This window comes from Lepidothrix coronata, unplaced genomic scaffold, assembly GCF_001604755.1.
Source record: "Lepidothrix coronata isolate B3197 unplaced genomic scaffold, Lepidothrix_coronata-1.0 Scaffold10, whole genome shotgun sequence".
Lineage (NCBI taxonomy): Eukaryota > Metazoa > Chordata > Aves > Passeriformes > Pipridae > Lepidothrix > Lepidothrix coronata.
This window is the reverse complement of record NW_016690190.1, coordinates 9559230-9577647: the sequence shown is the minus strand read 5'-3', so window position 1 is coordinate 9577647 and position 18418 is coordinate 9559230. Positions and strand designations below refer to the sequence as shown.

The 18418-nt window shown below is 41.6% G+C and overlaps 1 protein-coding gene across 15 annotated transcripts in view; it reads left to right on the top strand.

The window, feature by feature from the left end:
- Positions 1 to 18418, top strand: part of SOX5 (SRY-box 5) — a 641654-nt gene that overhangs the window by 458716 nt on the left and 164520 nt on the right. The gene's annotated exons all lie outside the window — the stretch shown is intronic.

Sequence of the window (18418 nt, the reverse complement as noted above, 5' to 3'; positions counted from 1 at the left end):
AGCTACACAAATATAAGAAAATAGGAAAAGGGACTTACTGTAGCTTTTCTCTTACCGAGTTAAACGCAGGGGCTTTGAAAAGGAGGCAAAGTCCAAGCAATAGGGAAAACCTGAAGCATGTTGTGAAACGTTATGGCCAGATGAGGAAAATGCCATCTTCTTCTTCCCATGCGTGATGTGAACCGTGGGGGAAACCTGCGTTCTCCCAGATCATGCTCCCAACCCGTGCCGAGCAGCCTTGGAAGTGCTCTCTGGAGAAATGATTCCCATGGGCCCGCTGGGGTGGCCACTTGCACAAGCACAGGAGCTCCTGCATGGACCCACTCCATAAAAAGGTCCAAGATGTTGACGTTTGTCGTCATGGATTTGTTTGAGAACCGCTGGTACGGAGGTTGTCTCTCGCATTATGGAGGCAGCATTGTATAAGCCAGCTGGAGATGAACAGAGAGAGTATTACAAGTACCCCCATTCCCTCCACCCTCATCCCTACACACACAACTTTCCAGTAAAAGCAGGGAGATATTTATGGAATGTCCTGACTCAGAGGCCAGCTGTTTCTCTTCTAGTAAAATGGTAGTTAGAAATAAATCAGAGGAAGGTTTGATTTTGGTTGATGAAATAATGAATATTCAGTAATATATATAGAAGATGAGCTTAGATGAGCTAATAGTCCCTTCTGGTTTCCAGCTTTTTGTGAATGAAAGTGCTGTGAATCTACAGTTTCTCTCTTCCCTTCTTTTTCCCCCCCTACTTTTCTCTAGCTTTCAGTAGTAGGATCTTGCTCCCTTACAAGCTTTATAATTTCTAAATGTACCTGGGTTACACGGTATTATTTTTGTCATGTCATCATTCCCTACAGAGGGAAGGGATTTCTTCACACAGTAGATTATGCACAATCTTTTTAAGTTACAAAATCGAGGTAATGGTTAAAAATTATATGCCTCTATATCACAAAGAGATGGGCTTGGGGGCTAATCTCTTTGCCATTCTGATTTACTCTAGTTCAGAGAAAATAATACAGAGTGCCCGATTTAATGAAAGGCTGCAATTCAATCAAGAGGTTCTGCTGAGGTCATATAATATAAATGGTTACAGCACCTCTTGACTGAGTTACAGCCTTGATAATTCAGTACTTTGTTGTTATTTATGAGGGTAACTTTTCAAAGCAATCTGCATATCTCCCGCTAAAACCTGCTTTGAAAATTTTATACCATGATGTCATTGAAAAAGAATTTTTTTTCTTTTGGTAAGAAAAGAGGAAAAAAAAACCCCACACCAGCAAAATGAGAGGGGAAAGGAATGCATTGTTTTAGAATAGAAAATTAATCACTTGGAAATGGACTGGTTATTGTGAAGCAAATGCAGAAAGAGTACTGAACTTGTGATACATGAGAAAAACTACAGAAACTCCTGCCAAGGCTTTTAATGGAAAATACACCACACCGTCTCATTATAAACACAGCTTTGGGAGTGAAGAGTTATAACAGTGGAGAAAAAAGGGCATTATGGAAATATATATATTTTTTGATAAACATAGTTAATGTAGCTCAGCCTTAATTGAAGTATTGTATGGAGTGGGGATTGTGTTGTAGTAGGGACTCTTGGAATAATTTGGGTATTTGGGGTGTTAATATAAAGAAGGACGTAGCACTACATGCTGGCAAAACTAGAGTGGTTTAGTCGTCAGGAGAACTGCACTGAGTCCATTGAAGCCTATCCCTATTGACATTGAAAAATCCACTCAACATACACCTCATCTTCTTAATTCTCCCAAATATTATCTGTGTTTTACATTACAATGTAATATTGTCTACAAGGATAACACACTGATGTCTCCCTTAGGTAAATGTTTCCAATTTAGTGAATTGTAGGTGTCTGACTGGAGAGTCTGCACTCTTCTGCAGAAGAGTGAATGCTTGAGATGCATCATTAATTTAATGTAGCTAAGAGACTAGTGGGCTTAAAGGAATTTGTAGTAGCCCCACAGAGAACTACTCAAATGTAATTTAAATAGAATGGAGGAAACTTTTTATTCGTTGATTTTTTTCCTGAGTTAGAAATGTTCAAAGTGGTAATAGTTGCTTTTATATGTTTTAAACTTCATAAAGAAGTATCTGTAGTATATATGGAAACAAGTGTTTAAATTGAAGGCAGATCAGGGCTTTGCAGAAGCCTAGCTTTTGTACAGAGTGCTCTAGCAATGCACCTACGGTGCTCCCTTTTTTTCTCTGGCAAAAGGAGAGGGAAGAAGGATAAAATGTGCAACAGACTGCTTACCAAGTAAACCACAAGTCACAGCTGAGCTATACTTCTCCAGCTCTGAATTCTTGGAAGGCAGAGTAATTTATCTCTATTAATTGTTTTAAAATTGAATATCATTCAGAAGCTTCACAGAATTGAAGAATTTCTGTAGCCAAATTGAGAACCAATTAATAGGCTCCATCTAGATGCAGTAGGAATTCGAAAACTTAGAGGCCAACTTTCATAAAGTTATGGAAAAACTTCGATTTGGGGATTGCTGCATTACATTTATGCATTTCCCTTTTCTGCCTGAGTTAGAATGAGATCGAGATTATTTTTTTAAAACAGGAATCTATTATTTCTGTTAAGAAATTGTAGTTGATGGAGAAATGCATATTTTTACCTTTTCTACGAAAAAACTAGTCATTTTTTGTATTCCTTAATCCCTGGGCCATAAAATAAATAATATCCTGTCTCTTATATATAAAGCAAGGACTGATGGTGCCAGTTTTAAGTGTTCCATATTCCACTGCCTATTCTTCCATCCTTGCAAGGATATGCATAACATACTCTATATTATGCCCTAGAGTGTGACCTTTATGTTTTAAATTTGCCTTTTCTGTATTCTTAATTCAGCTTGTGCTAAAGTAACTAGAAAGATGCTGTCTTTGATGTCCCAAGCATTAGATGGGACCCTCCAGCTCCATCATCTGCTTTAATAGGGCTCAAGAAATACATGAGCGAATGTAAAAGACACACAGTGCTCTGTGAGATACTTGGAAGGTGAGCCTCCATTTTACACCCAAGTGTCTATTAAGACACTTCCATTTCTTTAGTGAGGGAGCAGGAAGCTGTGTAAATTGGTGGTGTAGTGCTTAATAGTGCTTAATGGCTGCGTTCATATAACCAGGAGGGGCTCTAAGCTTAGCTCAGTGGTTAGAACATAGGAGAGAAAGGAAGCCAGCACAGAAGAATTCTTCATTTCTCTTCTGTTCTCCCCTGTGACCATTGTATTTTCTGTGCTATTTGACCATGTCTCTCTGTCGTTTATGTGACTTATTCCCCCATTTGCCCCCCAAGTGCATTGGAAAATGCCATGGAAGAGGGAAAGGGGGACATGGGAGGGCATGACTGTGAGGTTTTTGCCAGTCGCAACTCTTAAGACTTTGCTGAAAGCTGCAGTCATCAGTGTGGTTATGTGATACAGAAATTTATTCCATCGGCTTTCAAGGTATAGACTGCTTTCATTTACACCATAGCATCCCCCCAGGATTAAGTCATTTGTTGCTCTGGCATTCTCTTAAAGCCTGGTCACAAAAGAGAACTTTCTGAACAATGGGCCTGTTATCCTATTCAGCCTTTTCTGATCTATTAAATTCCCTGTTACACCATTCTGCAATTACTCCACACCCCACCTTCCCAGACACCCTGTTCTCAAGAAATCTGGGAATTTGCCCTTGTCATTTGCCTCACTCCACAGGAGCCCCACATCCCTCTGTTTCACCCCACCACTTTTGGTATTGACTCTGGGTCATTTTCTGTGCTTGGCATACTCACATGTATGGCTCTCCTTCACATCTGCATTACCAGAGAAACATTTATATATGTTTATTCAAAGACTTCTCTATCTTATTCAGAGAGAGGTGGGCTTAAAAGAAAATATTTCAGTCTCGACCCTAGTTTTATCTCAGTGTTGAAAAAGAAAAGAAAAGCTGAATTACATGTAGTTCTTTTTCCAGACATGTCTTACTAGATACAAAATAAATCTCTGTGTAAACTGCTTATTGTTGAGCACTGTGTCTGGAAAGAAAGGTAGGTACCATACACGAGAGGTCAGTGTTAGTCACAAAATTAAATCACAAAAGATATGGTTGCATGTAAAGATTTGATAACAGTATTATTATTCAGACAGAGTTCAATAACATTAGATGTGTCAATGTTAAAATTGAGGTGCGGTTGATATTAGACTTGAATTGATTTCTTTTTTTCACAGCCTCACTAGCAGTTATCTGACTGAAGTGATTTCTATGCAAACATTAAAATTTAGCTGAGTTTCTTGAGGACTTTGAGATGGTTTGAATTAATGTTCAGAATTAGCCCACAAAGGCACAACAAATCAGAGCCAGGAATCCCAGCAGTAGAGCTGCACAGATCTCCTCTTTGGGTTCTTTCACAGATCTGGTTTTTGTCCAATTTGCTCTTCATTTACAGATTTGATCTTTATTTGAAGGAGCTGTTACTCTCAAAAAGCACCCACTTTTACTGTCAGGAAGATCATTTTCAGGTCTTGCAAGATTGCAATCCTGAGTATGGTTCCAGCTCCTTATAAAGGTTTGTCTCTCTAATTCTCAGATCATGAGTTATGATCCCTATTTACTAGTCCTTTAATCAGTTATAGCCTAATCAGTGCTTGAGATCACAGTCATAGAGGGAAGTTTGTGTTTTGTTTTTCTTTCAACAGGTAGATGTGGTGCAATTGTGAGGGGTTTTAATATGAGGCCAGAGTCTTAGGAGAGGCACCTTTCTGTACCAGTCAGAGCTTTTTCAGAAGATGCCTTTTTCCTTTTGTAACTGTGGAAAGTAGAAATAATCAAGATGGGAACAAAAATATGAAAATCACTGGAACAGGTTTCTGTGTGATCAAACAAAGTGCAGCTTCTGCCCATTCACAGCAGAATCCAGATGTCTCTTCCCACCACACCTAAGAAGCGATGAATGAACAGGATCCTGAACTACGGGTGTTGCAGAGAAGGTGATCCCTTCAAAGTGGTTTTTTCTTCATCTGAACTTCTTCACCCTGCTTCAATTCATTTTAAGCTTCCCCTTCACTGATCTTATTAGGGCTGTACAGGTGAATGCTTTGGAATTGCAAAAAGGAGTAGATTCCATTTATGAGAAAGACTTCATTTCATTCATCCCCAAGGACTAGGGCAGGCCTTCTCAAATAGGTAGTTTGAGAAGTCTGTGAGGATGAGTACAGCTACTCCTCTCTTGTTTTTTGGTGATGCAAATTAGGTCCCAGAGTGACAAGGACAAGGTTTGTCGGACACAGTGGGAGAAGGCTAACTCTGGGTGGCCATTGATGAGATGGGTAGCAGAGAGGTGAGGGGATTTGTTGTTACTTGCTTTAAATTAAATTTGTCAGAGGAAATGTTGACATTCTCTGTATTTCTGGGGTCTCTGTTTTTTTTACCAGGAAGAATGTAGTGCCTCTTGATTGTCATCATTGTGTAAAGAGCTGCCCAGTGAATGACCTTAATTCTTGGGAAGGTATTCTGTTCCTGTCCTGCATTCACCTCATTGGTCCTTGGTGATTCATAAAGCCATCCTAAATGCAGATGATCCTTCTTGTGCATCTGGACAACTATTTGCAGAGGAAGTTTTATCCTGAGGTGAACGAAGGAAGTCTAACTTTTCTAAAGTAGTCTGAAAAAGTCCTACTGCAGGGTATGAGTAAGATTCCTCTCTGATAAAAAAGATGTTTCCTCTTTAGAGTGCTGGCAATAATTTGAAGTCATAGCTTATGCTTCAGTCTAAATCATTTGTCTTTTCTCATAGCAGAAGTTCATGTTACAGCTCTTTCACCTTTGCCCGGGCTGCTGCAGTTATCTGTTGGATGGCTGGGGAATGGGGGAGCTCCCTGCCTGTGACCGTTTTCAATAGCCAGAGAGTGGCTGCAGTTTTGCCCTGACTCTCCTACTCCTCCAGTGCATTGTGTAATATAAGTACGTTTTGGATTTGACAAATGAGTCCCCTTTCTTACTCTTGTTCTTTCCTTGTTCTCAGCATTGTTTCCTTTGTCTCTCATCTCTTTTCCCCTCTTTGACTTCCCTGCCTTTACCTTCTGACTTTCCTTTCCCCTTGTCTAGAACTATTATGTTAAAGAGCTATGCATAATAGACTTTCTCTGATTTCTCTTCGCTTATTTGGGGATTACCTGTCACAGCTGTTACATGGCTGAACCACCCGTGTATCTCGATGTTATTCCCTAACTCAGAAAGAAAAATGCTAGATCCAAAGGAAACCCGATGTATTTCCTCTCCTTATTTACGCTGAAAATAACAGAGTCCAAGAAATCCATGAATGGAGACAAGTGAGAACAAACAGAACAAGTTGTCAAGGCAGATGGAATGCTGTACTTCAGTGGAGAAGCCTGTGTACAAATCTTGGAAGATTATTTTAGGCAAGTCCAAGGGTGACATTAGCCTTAGTAATTTCTACTTAATTTGACATAATGATTTCATGCAAATATCATTTACTTCACAAATAGGACTCTGATTTACTGTGAAACTACCTGCACTTCAGAAGCTTTGATTTATAGTGTACCTTTTTTTTTATTATTATTATTGTTCCTGTCTTTCTGGCATCTGGCAATCGATGATTGAGATTTTGTGTTCACATATGTTGTGCAAGAGGAGTTCAGGATGTGTAATTGTTTAGCATCAGGCGTATGTGCTTTAATTCTCACTTCCAGTGGTAAAACAGTCTGTCATATTTTGAAAGAGAAGAGAAATCTGGGCCTACTATGTGGGATTTTTTTTGTTGTTTCAGGGGGATATCCTTTTCAGGTTTTTTTTTCAATTTTTTAAATCTTCTTACTGGTTTTATTAACATCCCAGGTAAGTATTTTATGGTTCTTTCCATGTTATCATTAGATTCAAATTACACCTTTACTCTAGGAAGTACACCAACAATTTCATGTCTGTAGCCCTTTCACTACACAATTATGTCAACTTATATTTTAAATAAATAGGTCCAGATGATCAGAATATCTGCATACTCATACCTCAGTCTGATTGATAACATGTGACCCAAACCAACCAGTTCCACAGTATGTCAATATTTTCATGGAGTTTAGCTTTGTATTTTCAACTTTCAAGTGCATGTGCACTTCTAGGGGACTTACTTGCTGGTTTACTGATTTTGTTTGGACATGGAATTGCTTGATTTGCCTTCATATTTACCTCATTTGCCAGGACAGTGGCAACACAGGGTTTGCATTTGATAGAGCTTATCTGTTATATACAGTTTAACTGAGTAACATCAACTAGTAAATATATGGATATGAATGCGTGTATTCATTATTAGGATCAGAAAACATTTTGCCACAATTTTTCCCCCTAGCAGTAGAAGGTCTGAGCAGATCGTTTAAATGAGTGCAGTAATTTTCCCTTCATTTAAGGGAAAATTAACTTTTCTTCCACCTGCCATTGTTCTCTGAAGAGGACTATAATATGGTCAGCAAAGCACTAAGAAGGGTAAAGAAAAATTACATCAACCTCAAATGTCTTATTTACCTCCTAACCTCCTAATTATCCTGCAAAAAAAAAACCCCAAATATGGGGTGAGGGAACCTCTTCTTTCTGCCCGACTTCCACCTCCCCGTACCTCGTTGTCACTCCTGGCAGTGTAACTAATGGCCATATCTGGATCCAGCCCTCCCCACCTCCGCTCCGCTGACATCATAAATTATCCAGATCTAAATGGACAACATTCATTAGCTGTGCACTTTGCAGAAAGAGCCAGCTCAGGAGCTAAGCGCTCGCCCATTTTTATTAAAAGTTAAAAAGCTCCTCTGCTGTCACGGAAAGGGGAGTTTGGAGGAGGTACAATGGAGGACAGTGCCACAGAGCTAATAAATAAAAATAATAACTATTACCATTGGTTGAGTGACCCTGGGAGAAGAGCACTACTGAGCCATTTGTTGTTCCTTTTCACTTGTCAACAGCAGTGGCTTAAAAGCCTTCGCTATTGTTCAGGCCCTAATAGCACCTGTTGGGAAGATAGGAAGACAGCTGTCAAAAAAAAAAAAAAAACCAACCACAAAAAAAACCACCAAAAACAACCAGGGTGGGGGAGGAGGGTGGAAGCTGATGATTAGTTCGGTAACAAGCGCTTTGGCGCAGCTGCAAGCAGGACATTTCCTGGCTTCCATTCGGAAGTGAGGCTCTGGCACCGCCGGCTCTGCACTCCAGCACTCCCCGGGACGGGCACCAGGGGAGCCCAGAGTACCCAGGAGCACCGGGAGAGGGGAATGGAGCCATGTGGGTCTGAAAGCAGTGGTAGTTAACCCAAAATAACCCCAGACCTCAACAGCAGAAGTTGTGGCTTTGTGACAAGAGTGCTTGTTTCACTTTCTTTTTTTCTTTTTTTTTATTTCTTTTTATTCCTCTCTTGCACTGGCAAAGAAGGCTCCTCTTCCCTCTTTGTCAAGGCAGGGTGTAAAGAAGGGTGAGGAGCCCCAGGGATCAACAGCTCCATTTCCAGCCCATCATCTGGAGGCTGGAGCTGCCTGTTTTTTGGTGGTGGGAAATAGTGGCTGTGGCCAGGGTTGAAAGACAGGCTATGTAGAAAATGGTTTCCTCAGCTTCATCACATACAGTCCTCATGTTTTTAATTTTGAGAAAAATTACAAGCACTTCAGGAGTCATTTTTTTTCCATTTTTAAGTTGCTCTGAGATTTTCAGATAAAAATGCTATAGTAACTGTATGAGAAGGGTTACATTGTTGCTGTTGAATTTAGGATTTGAGACGTGGAGTGGTTGAACTTCAGAAGGATTTCCTTGAAATTCTAGCCAAACACTGTAGCTCTCGATTTATGTTTTATGGTTATTTAGATTATATATCTTTTGGCTCTCTTGGGGTTTTGTTTTAGGTTTTTTTCAAGAAAGCATTTAATTACTTAAAATGAGATAGATCAGCACAAAAGATCTTCTCTGTCAAAGGATAAACCACGGAATATCCCTCATGATGTGTCAATACCCATAAAAAGTTAGTGTATAGTCATCTCATTGAATGGTTTTTTTTTTAATCCCTCTTGCTTAATAAGGATGTGCTGAAGATGTAAAAAATTAGCAGACCAAAAACATCGTCCTCTGTTAATATTAACAAGATATTATGGCCCTTTAATTAGAAACTGGCTCTGTTGGTAGCACTAATACATAAATGTATTTCAGGGGAATATGTATTTCAGTGGAGTATCTCTGTCCAGCTGAGACAGAAAAACAAAACTGAAGTGAAATTTAATGGTATTTAATTCCAGATGTCTCTGTTTTTATGTTGTTACTCTTGAAATAGTCTCTGGAAATATTAAAACATCTTTGTGGTTTCAGAATTTCAGTGGAGCTCAGGTTTGGTATAGTGCCTCCTTCTGTCAACTGACACAGGGTTTTTTGCTGGGTGGGCCACTCCTGAGAAAATCAATTCCTTCTTTCATTTAGAGATGCCAGGAATTAAAGAGACATTAGAAACTCGAAGAAGACAGTTTAAGACAAAATTCTCTTTTTTCATGCATAGCGGAGGGTTTTTCTTATTTCACTGTTGCCCTTCTTTTCATAAGGATTCCTACTGGTGTAACATCAATGAAAAAGGAGAAGGTTGCTTCTCAGGAGTTGAAAGTGAATTAGTATGTTTACCATATTAATTTATTTTTTAAATATCAGTAAAGTACAGGGAACATGCAAAAAATTTAACTTCTTTTCCTTTTTTAAGTTTGGTAAGGTTAAATATCTTGCTACATTCTTATATGTTAATTTAATTAGGGATGAAGAAGATTGGTAGGTGGTGGCAGGGAGTTGGGACCATCCTAAATACTGTGTATGCTGCAAAAGACGTTCCAGCAGCAGTTGTGCCAGTGAAATGCCACATTTGGCAGAATGTGTTTGTGGTCGTCTCTTTTCGGCCAGCTCACTGGCCTGGATCTCCAAAGGCAGTCGGAGCCTAATTCCTTTCCAGAATGAGATTTATGCTCCTGAATGCCTTTGGGAATCCAAAGCACTGAGTCCCAACGAATTTCAGTGACAAAAGATGTATTGTCCTGTGCATGGCATCCAGTGCCATTCACAGTGCCTTCAGTGTGCCCTTCTCTGGGGGACACAGTTGCTTTGCTGCGGAAACGGGAAAGGCAGAGATTGAATCGATCCTTGAACTGGCCATATCCTACTACGTATTTCAAGGACAAGGATTTGGATGGAGAGTAACCGAGCAGTGAGTACAAACTATGCTGTTCCAGAGTTTCTTCAGAATAATTAAGCTTTAGCGGTTTTGGGGGCGTCCTGCAAGTAATGCAACCCCATCTCCATATAAATCTGAGGCACCCAGCAGTGGCTCCAGGTTTGATGTGGAAGGCCAGAGTAATGGAGGTGTGAGAAGAGCACACCACTGCCCAGCTGCCCTGAGACACAAATATAAATTCCACCCCCACAACAGGGGAAGAGGTGGAAATTATCATACAGCAGTTTGCAACCCTGGATTTTTGTGTTTTGGAGGGTAATCACTGGACACTTAGTAGCCTTGATGTAGTCCATTGTCTCTAAGGTAGGTAAGGCAATGAAATATGCACTCTACAAGTTAGTGTGTTGGAAATAACAGAGATTGAGCTGGAATTCCCTGTTGTTCTGAGGTGAGAGTGGAGATTGCAGGCTCGTTCCCTGGCTCAGCGCTGTGCTCGTGAGAGGTGGTTTTGTCGGGTATGATGGCCTCAGAAGGGCTATGGGGACATTTTATTGACGTAGACATCATCAGTCCAGAATAGTGTATAACATACAGACTTTTAGAAATACCTAAATTGTCACATTCTGGAAGCTGGTTCTGTCCCAAAGCTGTATATCAATAAAGAGGGTGGACGCCGAGAAGATCTCAGCTATTGCCCCAGCTATGAGCCCAGACCCTCCTGCAGGGAGGCTGAAGGACTGGCAGGAGGTATAACATGACAGGCTTGATTTCTTTGCATTGTACGTGTCATATCTGGAGTATGACACTGCTCCTGCAGTAGGTGACCATTCATTGAAACGAGGCCTAAAAAATACACAGCTGACGGAGCGACTGCCAGGGCATTCAGGTGATGGAAACTGTAAAAATTTCAGACAATAGCCTGACTGTTCCTGAGGGTGTAGTTGAACGAGATGCTGGCTTTGGCCTTAAACCTAGCTTAAGAAGTTCCTATGCCCTCCCCCTGTCCTGCTCAGCCATGTGTTCCTGCCTTGTGCCGTCATTTGGAGGCTCCTTACTTACATCCTAAGGGATAATTAGTTCAACACTGGTAGTTTAGTGTATCTGAAGACTAACCTTTTCTTCCTAATAAATGTCCTTGTGGTTTTAGGTAACTTTCTGGTAAGACTAGCAGTAGGCATTGCTAAGCAGTTGTAAAAATAACTGCTTTGTATATTTGTAGATAGAGTAAAATCATGTTTCTGGTGGCATTCATAGATTACTGATTTGGATGTTAAAAGCTTGAATAATTTAATTATGGTGCTATGGAATCTTTTCTGGCTATGTGAATTATTATTTTTAGCACAAAAAGCAGAACTCTTGTGCCAGAAATCACAATAAAAATGTCTTATCATTTGTATAGCATTTACTTCACTAATGCAGCATGATGGGTATTGCAAAAGAGAGCAAGCAACCTGAAAACAACTCTTGTGTTATTAAACATACACAAAATTATGCAGGTATGTGCAACAAGAATGCGATGGTAACTTGGTGTCATCGTTCACTATGATATCCACATCGATCATCTGTGGATACAGAAGTTGGTTTTGTCTTCTGCAGTAAAATGCTATGGGAGCTATCACGTGGCCAGAATGGGACTAGAGATTCCAAGAGCAGGAAGGCTGGTTATCCCTGCCAGGGAAGGGAGCTTTTTTAGTAGGCTTGGAAGCCACCCATGGACATATGTAGCCCAGCTGTTTTCTGCACAGTGGTTGTGATGGAGTGATGTAGTAAGAGTCATACTATGATGTGCTGGCCAGAGCACCACAGCTTCCCAATATCGAAACGTGAGTGTTCTGCTCAGCTCTGTGAGTTTGTGCCCAAAGACTAAAAAACATTTTATGTGTAAAAAAAACCCCACCAAAACCCCAAAAGCACACTACTTTCTGTCCAGTCAGAGAAGCCCCAGGTAGTATTGTACTCAGCACCATATTTTTGCTTATCACGCCTGAGCAACCATGTCCTACATTTGAACAATATTTACATTTATAGAGGTGTTTCCTAGTGTCTGCTCCAAAAGTTTAAAATGCTTTTAGACTGGTGAAAAATTGTAGTAGTTCCTGGAAGGCAAGAGAAAAATGTATGTTGTGTGGTCTTTGATTTCCAAATTTAAATACATTCTGTGTTGTGCCTGCTCATGATTCATAGTGTCTTGCCTAGCTGCAAGTAGTTCCCTAAAAGCATGATTCTGTTGATGGAGAACCATATGTGTATGCAGATGCTGTATGTCTATGTAACCTGCTGATACCAACCATTTCTTCATAATAGTTGCTTTATTTTCTTTGCTATGAAAATTGTTTCTGATTTTGTATGGGTAAGACCTTCATAATAAAAAATGGGTGCATAAAAAGAGACATTTCTCGTGTCTCTCTATATACTTGTCTGCTCTTTTAAAGAAAGAGTGGAAATCTGCCCTTAATCTTGTTTCCTGATTTAAACCAGAAAGGGTTTGTTGTGGTACATGAACACAAAACAGAGTGCCAGTGGGGTGGCATGTTGATAGGTGAGAGTTGTAGAAACACTAAGTGGAACTGTGGCTGACAGGTGTAATGTATTTATGACCGTAGCAAAAGAAAAGGGTGAATAATGGATGCCAGCTCAGTATTTGCCAGCTCTTTCATAATATAAGGGAAGGTGCCTGCCAGAAGTGCAAGGTATATAAGCCGATGCTAAAGTTTATTCATGATCGTTTGTGCTGACCAAATACTCCTTCCTCTAGGAATGACACGTGTTGGCAGGAAATGTCTGGTGGTCTGGCTGGGTATTGAGCAACTCTTGGCTTCTCTCCACTCAGCTATGCTTCATGTCATCATCCTCTCCGAGGCCAAACATCTTTCTTTTACTTTGTTCTGAGGAGTGTCTCTCTTTCAGCCCAGGACAAGGTCTGTTCCCTGTAGTTAAAAAGGAGGGAACACTTTGGGCATCTCCTTGGGAGGGCACCTATGCTTGGACAACCAGACACCACGCTAGTGAGAGGCTCCAGGACTCACACTGCTCCTCTCACTTGTGGTCAGCTTACGTCAGCCTCTTCCCTATTATCCTAGTTGTGTCTTCTTTATAACATCACAGCTTTCTCTCCTGTTTCCTCTTCAAATATGGCTCTTCTGGATGTGCCTCATGGAGAGCTCCCATCCGTCACCTTACAGCCTGATGGAATTGCATACCTTTCTTTGGAAGCAGGCAGCCGCATGAAAAAGAAGTTTGCTTTTAGTAAATAATCAGCAGGAGCAGAAAGAGGTAATGGAGATTTGGCACTGAAGACCGTTTTAAGCTTTTCTAAGTGGATTTCTAGGACTGTGACCTTACAGCATGGATTGAAAAGAGCTACTGGAGAGGCTAGGCCTGAAGGGAGTGCTGTACTGTGGGACTGTGTTTCTGGAAGGCTGCCGAGGCAGGTTCAGGTACACACATGTGCATCTGCACTGCCACTGAATTGAGAGTAGCATTCGGTCACTCCCAAAGGGGAGTTACAGTGCTTGAAAAAAATTAACACAACTTCTGGAAGTAGACTAAATTCAATAGAAGTCTAATAGACGGTGATAAAAATGGTGCCTTCCTCTTACTATGGCTTTGTAAGTGGAAACAAAACCACTGCTTTCCTGGTGTGAAAACTTCAGGTCTTTTATCAAATAAGTCGATGAAGCTATACTTAGACATCAAATACAGAAATAGAAGGGCAGTGGCATGCTTGTTAGCATACAAAAAGTTAGACTAAATTTAATGTTAATTTACTTAGGTGTTTTGCTCTCCAGTAGTGTTAGAGCCATTCTGTGCATGTGTGCCCAATGTGTACAGATCAGTGCACACGTGTACCCATGTGCAGCTCACAGCAGTGAACGTGGGACTCCTGTACCACCGAGGAAGTGGTTTAATTCCATGTGACGAAGGCCTGTGTGAGAATTACTGGCTGCTGGCATCCGTCTCCAAGTCTCATTGTTGTAGATGAGGGAGTCAGACTCGGTGGTGCTTGTCACGGAGGGAGAGCGGCGGGGCCGGGGGCACCGAGGAGCCAGTGTGCTGCTGGCACGGGCAGAGGGCCACTCACCAGTGGGTATTGCCATACGCAGTGATGTGGAGAAGCATATGCAAGCAACAGAGGCAAGGGTGAAAGAAAAAAAACAAAATGTGCCATAAGTATCTCTAGAAAGAGCTAATGACTGATAAATGTGTTGAATAGAGACAGCAGAAATCATTTTTTGTGGGTTAATTTCTATCTCTGTTGATTCAGTCAGGCTCCTCTTCGCCAACATTTACTTAATGAATCCTGTTCTTCTTTCCATCTCAGTCCTTATCTTTGGTGCCCTATCCATAATCGTCCTCTACAACATTTAACACTTTTCATAGTTGTGTCTGGAACAAAAATGTTTCCCAAACAGTATTACTGTTCACAAACAACCAGTGAACAACTATTGTAGACCTATTCCTATTGTGTTGTGGATAGACTTGGAATTGTTTTATTGTGTGCTGTAGGACCAACACTGCAGATAGGATATAGGGGAATTCTTAGCTCAAGTGGGGCTCAGAAGGCAGCAAGGGGCTAATTCTGAGTTCTTCTCAAAGGTGGAATTAGGAGGCACTATGAATAATCATGCTACTCAAAACATCATGTGAAGCTTTTTGGAAATACAGATTATTGTGATACATAGCTGTCCTGATGCATATCCAAAATCTGTTGGAACATAGCTCAGTTTTTGGATGTAGAAACATTGTTTTGTGGAATCCAAGAGGAGAGTAGCTGTTGGAGTAGGGATCAGGAGTAGCAGTTCCTGTGTGCTGGTCCCCTTTTCCCAGTTTCAAGCTGCACATTATATGTGCAAGCATTAAAAGTTTTACTGACTTTCTAATGAATCCAGAGAACGTGTGCTTTGCAAACAAGATACAGCGTTTATTTCTTTTCATAATTTGAGAGCATCATCTTCCCAACCAAGTCTAAAAAAAGCTGAACAAAGGATGACTTTGTTTCTGTATAATTCATGAAACCTCTACAGTCGTAACCTTTTAAACAGTTATTTTTATTTAAGATGTGTAAATTTCAAATCTTTTTTTAATGGGGTACATAAATGACATAATAAATGTTTCTTTCCAAGATATGGTGCATAATGTATTTCACAAGCAGTTACTGAAATGTGATAGGTTGAGTATATGAATAGCATATTTTATGTAAGTACAATATGTTAACACGGTATATAATAGAATTAAACAAGCTGTAATTTAATTTAGCTCTTTAGCTCCATAAAGCTATAGGGGTGGGGAAGCTATTGTCTTTCAGAATTAAAGTTCTTTTTAAGTATCAGCAGAAGGACGATTATTTGCTGATTCTGTATCAAAATTCTGTTGAAGTGCCTTATGTAAAAATTGCAGTTCAAGTCAAGAGAGGTTTGAAACTAAGTTAGGACATCAATTTAGTATGATTGCTTGGGGGTTTTTAAGGGGAAAAAAAATCTATATAATATTATTTTGAATAGTTAACATACAGTATTTCAACAGGGGAAACGCTGATTAGATCACCACAATCTATTTTATGCCATCAGGATTGCTGAGGGGGCTTATAATTGTGTTAAATTTTCATATTACTCATATTCACACATTAATGAACAGATGCATTGTTACTATTGGGATTTTGCCATTTGGCCTTTCACATCTCTAATCATGATTTCCTACTGAGATCTTTACCATTCTCGCAGAAATCCAGTCATTGATACATGGCCGTCCACCGCATTCATTATTCCCCCGCTTGTTTGTCCGCGGCTCTCCCGGAATCACCGGCGGAGTCGGGTTGCGGGGGATACTCGTTTGTAACACGAGCCCTCCGGCGGGGGCGGGGGGGGACGGGACTCCGGCACTCGGGATTTCACCGACAAAGCGCAAACTCCCTCCCCCCGGGGAAGTCACACCGGGCCCGTCCCGGCGCCGCTCCCGGAGCGGCTGCAGCGGTGACTCGGGGCCGCGGGGAGGGGCGGGGCGGGGGGCGGCGGGCAGGGAAACCGGGAGGCAAGGCAGGGAAACCGGGAGGTAGGGAGGGAGGCAGCGGGGCCCTGGCAGCCCCGGCGAGCGGCTACTGTAGCTTTAAGGCGGCAAGTTAGACAGAAGACTTGTGTTTCTTTACGAGCGCACCGCGGCGAATATTTTGTCTAGCTGCAGGGGAAAAGCTTTGTCGTGGACTTTGCTGACAATGGACTTAAAAGTAAGGCGGGCTGCTTTTAGTGCCTGGAGGCTCTGGAGCCCATTGTCAGCTCACAATGGATCCCTATTGCCGCATTCCTGCTTTGCAAAGGTTTGTTGGCTTTTAATGACTGACAGCCCTCCGCCGCAAATACCGCATTTGCTCCGGCCTGTTTACACGCTGCTCCAGAGTTTTTAGAAAAGCACAGGGGAATAATAAAAAAAAATATTAAAGGGAGGGGGAAAAAAAGTGGCGGCGTTTATCTGACCTATTCACACTGGGGAAATGGTTTCCTTCGTGGGTGCTTCGAGGGGGCGGACAAACTTCAGCAGTAGCTGCGCAAGTGCCCGGAGCCCGGCGGCAGCAGCCCCGGCACGGACCCTGCTCTGCACGGCAGCGTCTCCCGCCCGCCTCCTTAGGATTTCATGGCGCTTTTAGGGATTCTGTCAGAAAAATCGCACTCGGGCGAGCCCGGGGATCAGCGCAGGGAGCGGCCCTGCCCGCGGGCGCACGGGAGGAGATCGGGGTGCCGCAGCGCGAATAAAAATGTCACGGAACAAAATACCCTCCTGTGCTGTTCGCTGGGATCCGTAGCTTGTCGCTACGCTCCCGGCGGGATGCAGGCGTGGGGCTTTGCCCGGCGCGCGTCTTGACTGTCCGTCCGTCTGTCTGCCTGTCGGCGCACACCCGAGTGCGAGGCAGCGGCGGGGGTGATGCGAGATGCAGGAGGGGCATCCCTGTGCCCGTGTCGCTGTGGTTCCTCAGGCACTGACACTGCACTGCGGGTGGCTGGTTGGAGGGGAGCCCCGGGCTCGCTCAGCCCCTCGGGAGCGGCGGGGGCTCTGCGGGGCTTGGCGGGGAGAGCGCGACCGGCGGAGCCGCCCCGAGGAACCGCAGCGCCTCCGAGCTTCAAGTTGGGGCTTCAAGAAAGGAGGCGGAATTAGCCCAAACGAGATAATGAAGGTTGCTCGTAATGGTTTTTACTGTGGGGAAAATTAACCAGTTGCTAATAATTGTATGGTCTCTAGGCCAGACGGTCCCTTTGATAAGTTAACATGTACTCCCTTTATGCTCCTGGTAGGGGGTAAACAAATGCCTGAACAAATACAAATACACATAAACACAAATGTGGAGAATAGCAGTATATGTCTTAGATCCAGATAATAAGTGTGGGTATTGTTATTTAGATGGCACATACTGGGACACTTATCTTTTAGTACACTCCATTTTCTAACTGAATGCAATGCTAATCGTGGGATTGAAAGCTATTGTAATTGTGTACCCATCTAAATGCTGACAAGAATATACAATTACATTGTTTGGAATTGAGTTTAATGTTCTCTGAATTTTATTAGCATTTATATTTACTTATGCATTAAAATTCTACACAAAAAGAGGTCAGAACACAAGAGTTATAGACATAAATATCAGACCCATCCACACCCTCGCTGCATTTTTTCTGAAAATACTGAACAAATATATTTTATTTTATTTTATTTTTAAAGGAAGTGATAGAATCTGAAATGAGCAAATAATGGGTTTCCATTCTAAGCAATGCCTTTTCTCCCTCTGGATTTTGCAGTCTTTTAAGGCTTTTTTCATACCCAACTTTTTATTATTATTTATAATGTGCGTGTTACCGGAAAAATCTTTCCACAGTATGCTTACCACCACACGATGTTTAAACACACATTATAAAGTGGATGTAATTGTAAAGGCTCAGAGGGATATAATTACATGTAGCAGATTTAGGACCTAATTCTTTGCTTCTCTCTCTCTTTCTCTGTCTCTGTCTCTTTACTCCGCATTTTATCAACATAATTATTTTTTGACTGCAGACTAACACCCAGAAACTGACAGGCATCCATTATAGGCAGCAACTTGTTCACCAAATTGAAAAACAATGAACTGCAGGTTTATATGTGCCCCATTGTCATACAGAATTACCGGAGCTTTGTTCCACTAGAGGAAAAAGCTAATGGTTTTGAAACAGCAGGTGACAAAACACATTCTTTTTTTTTTTTT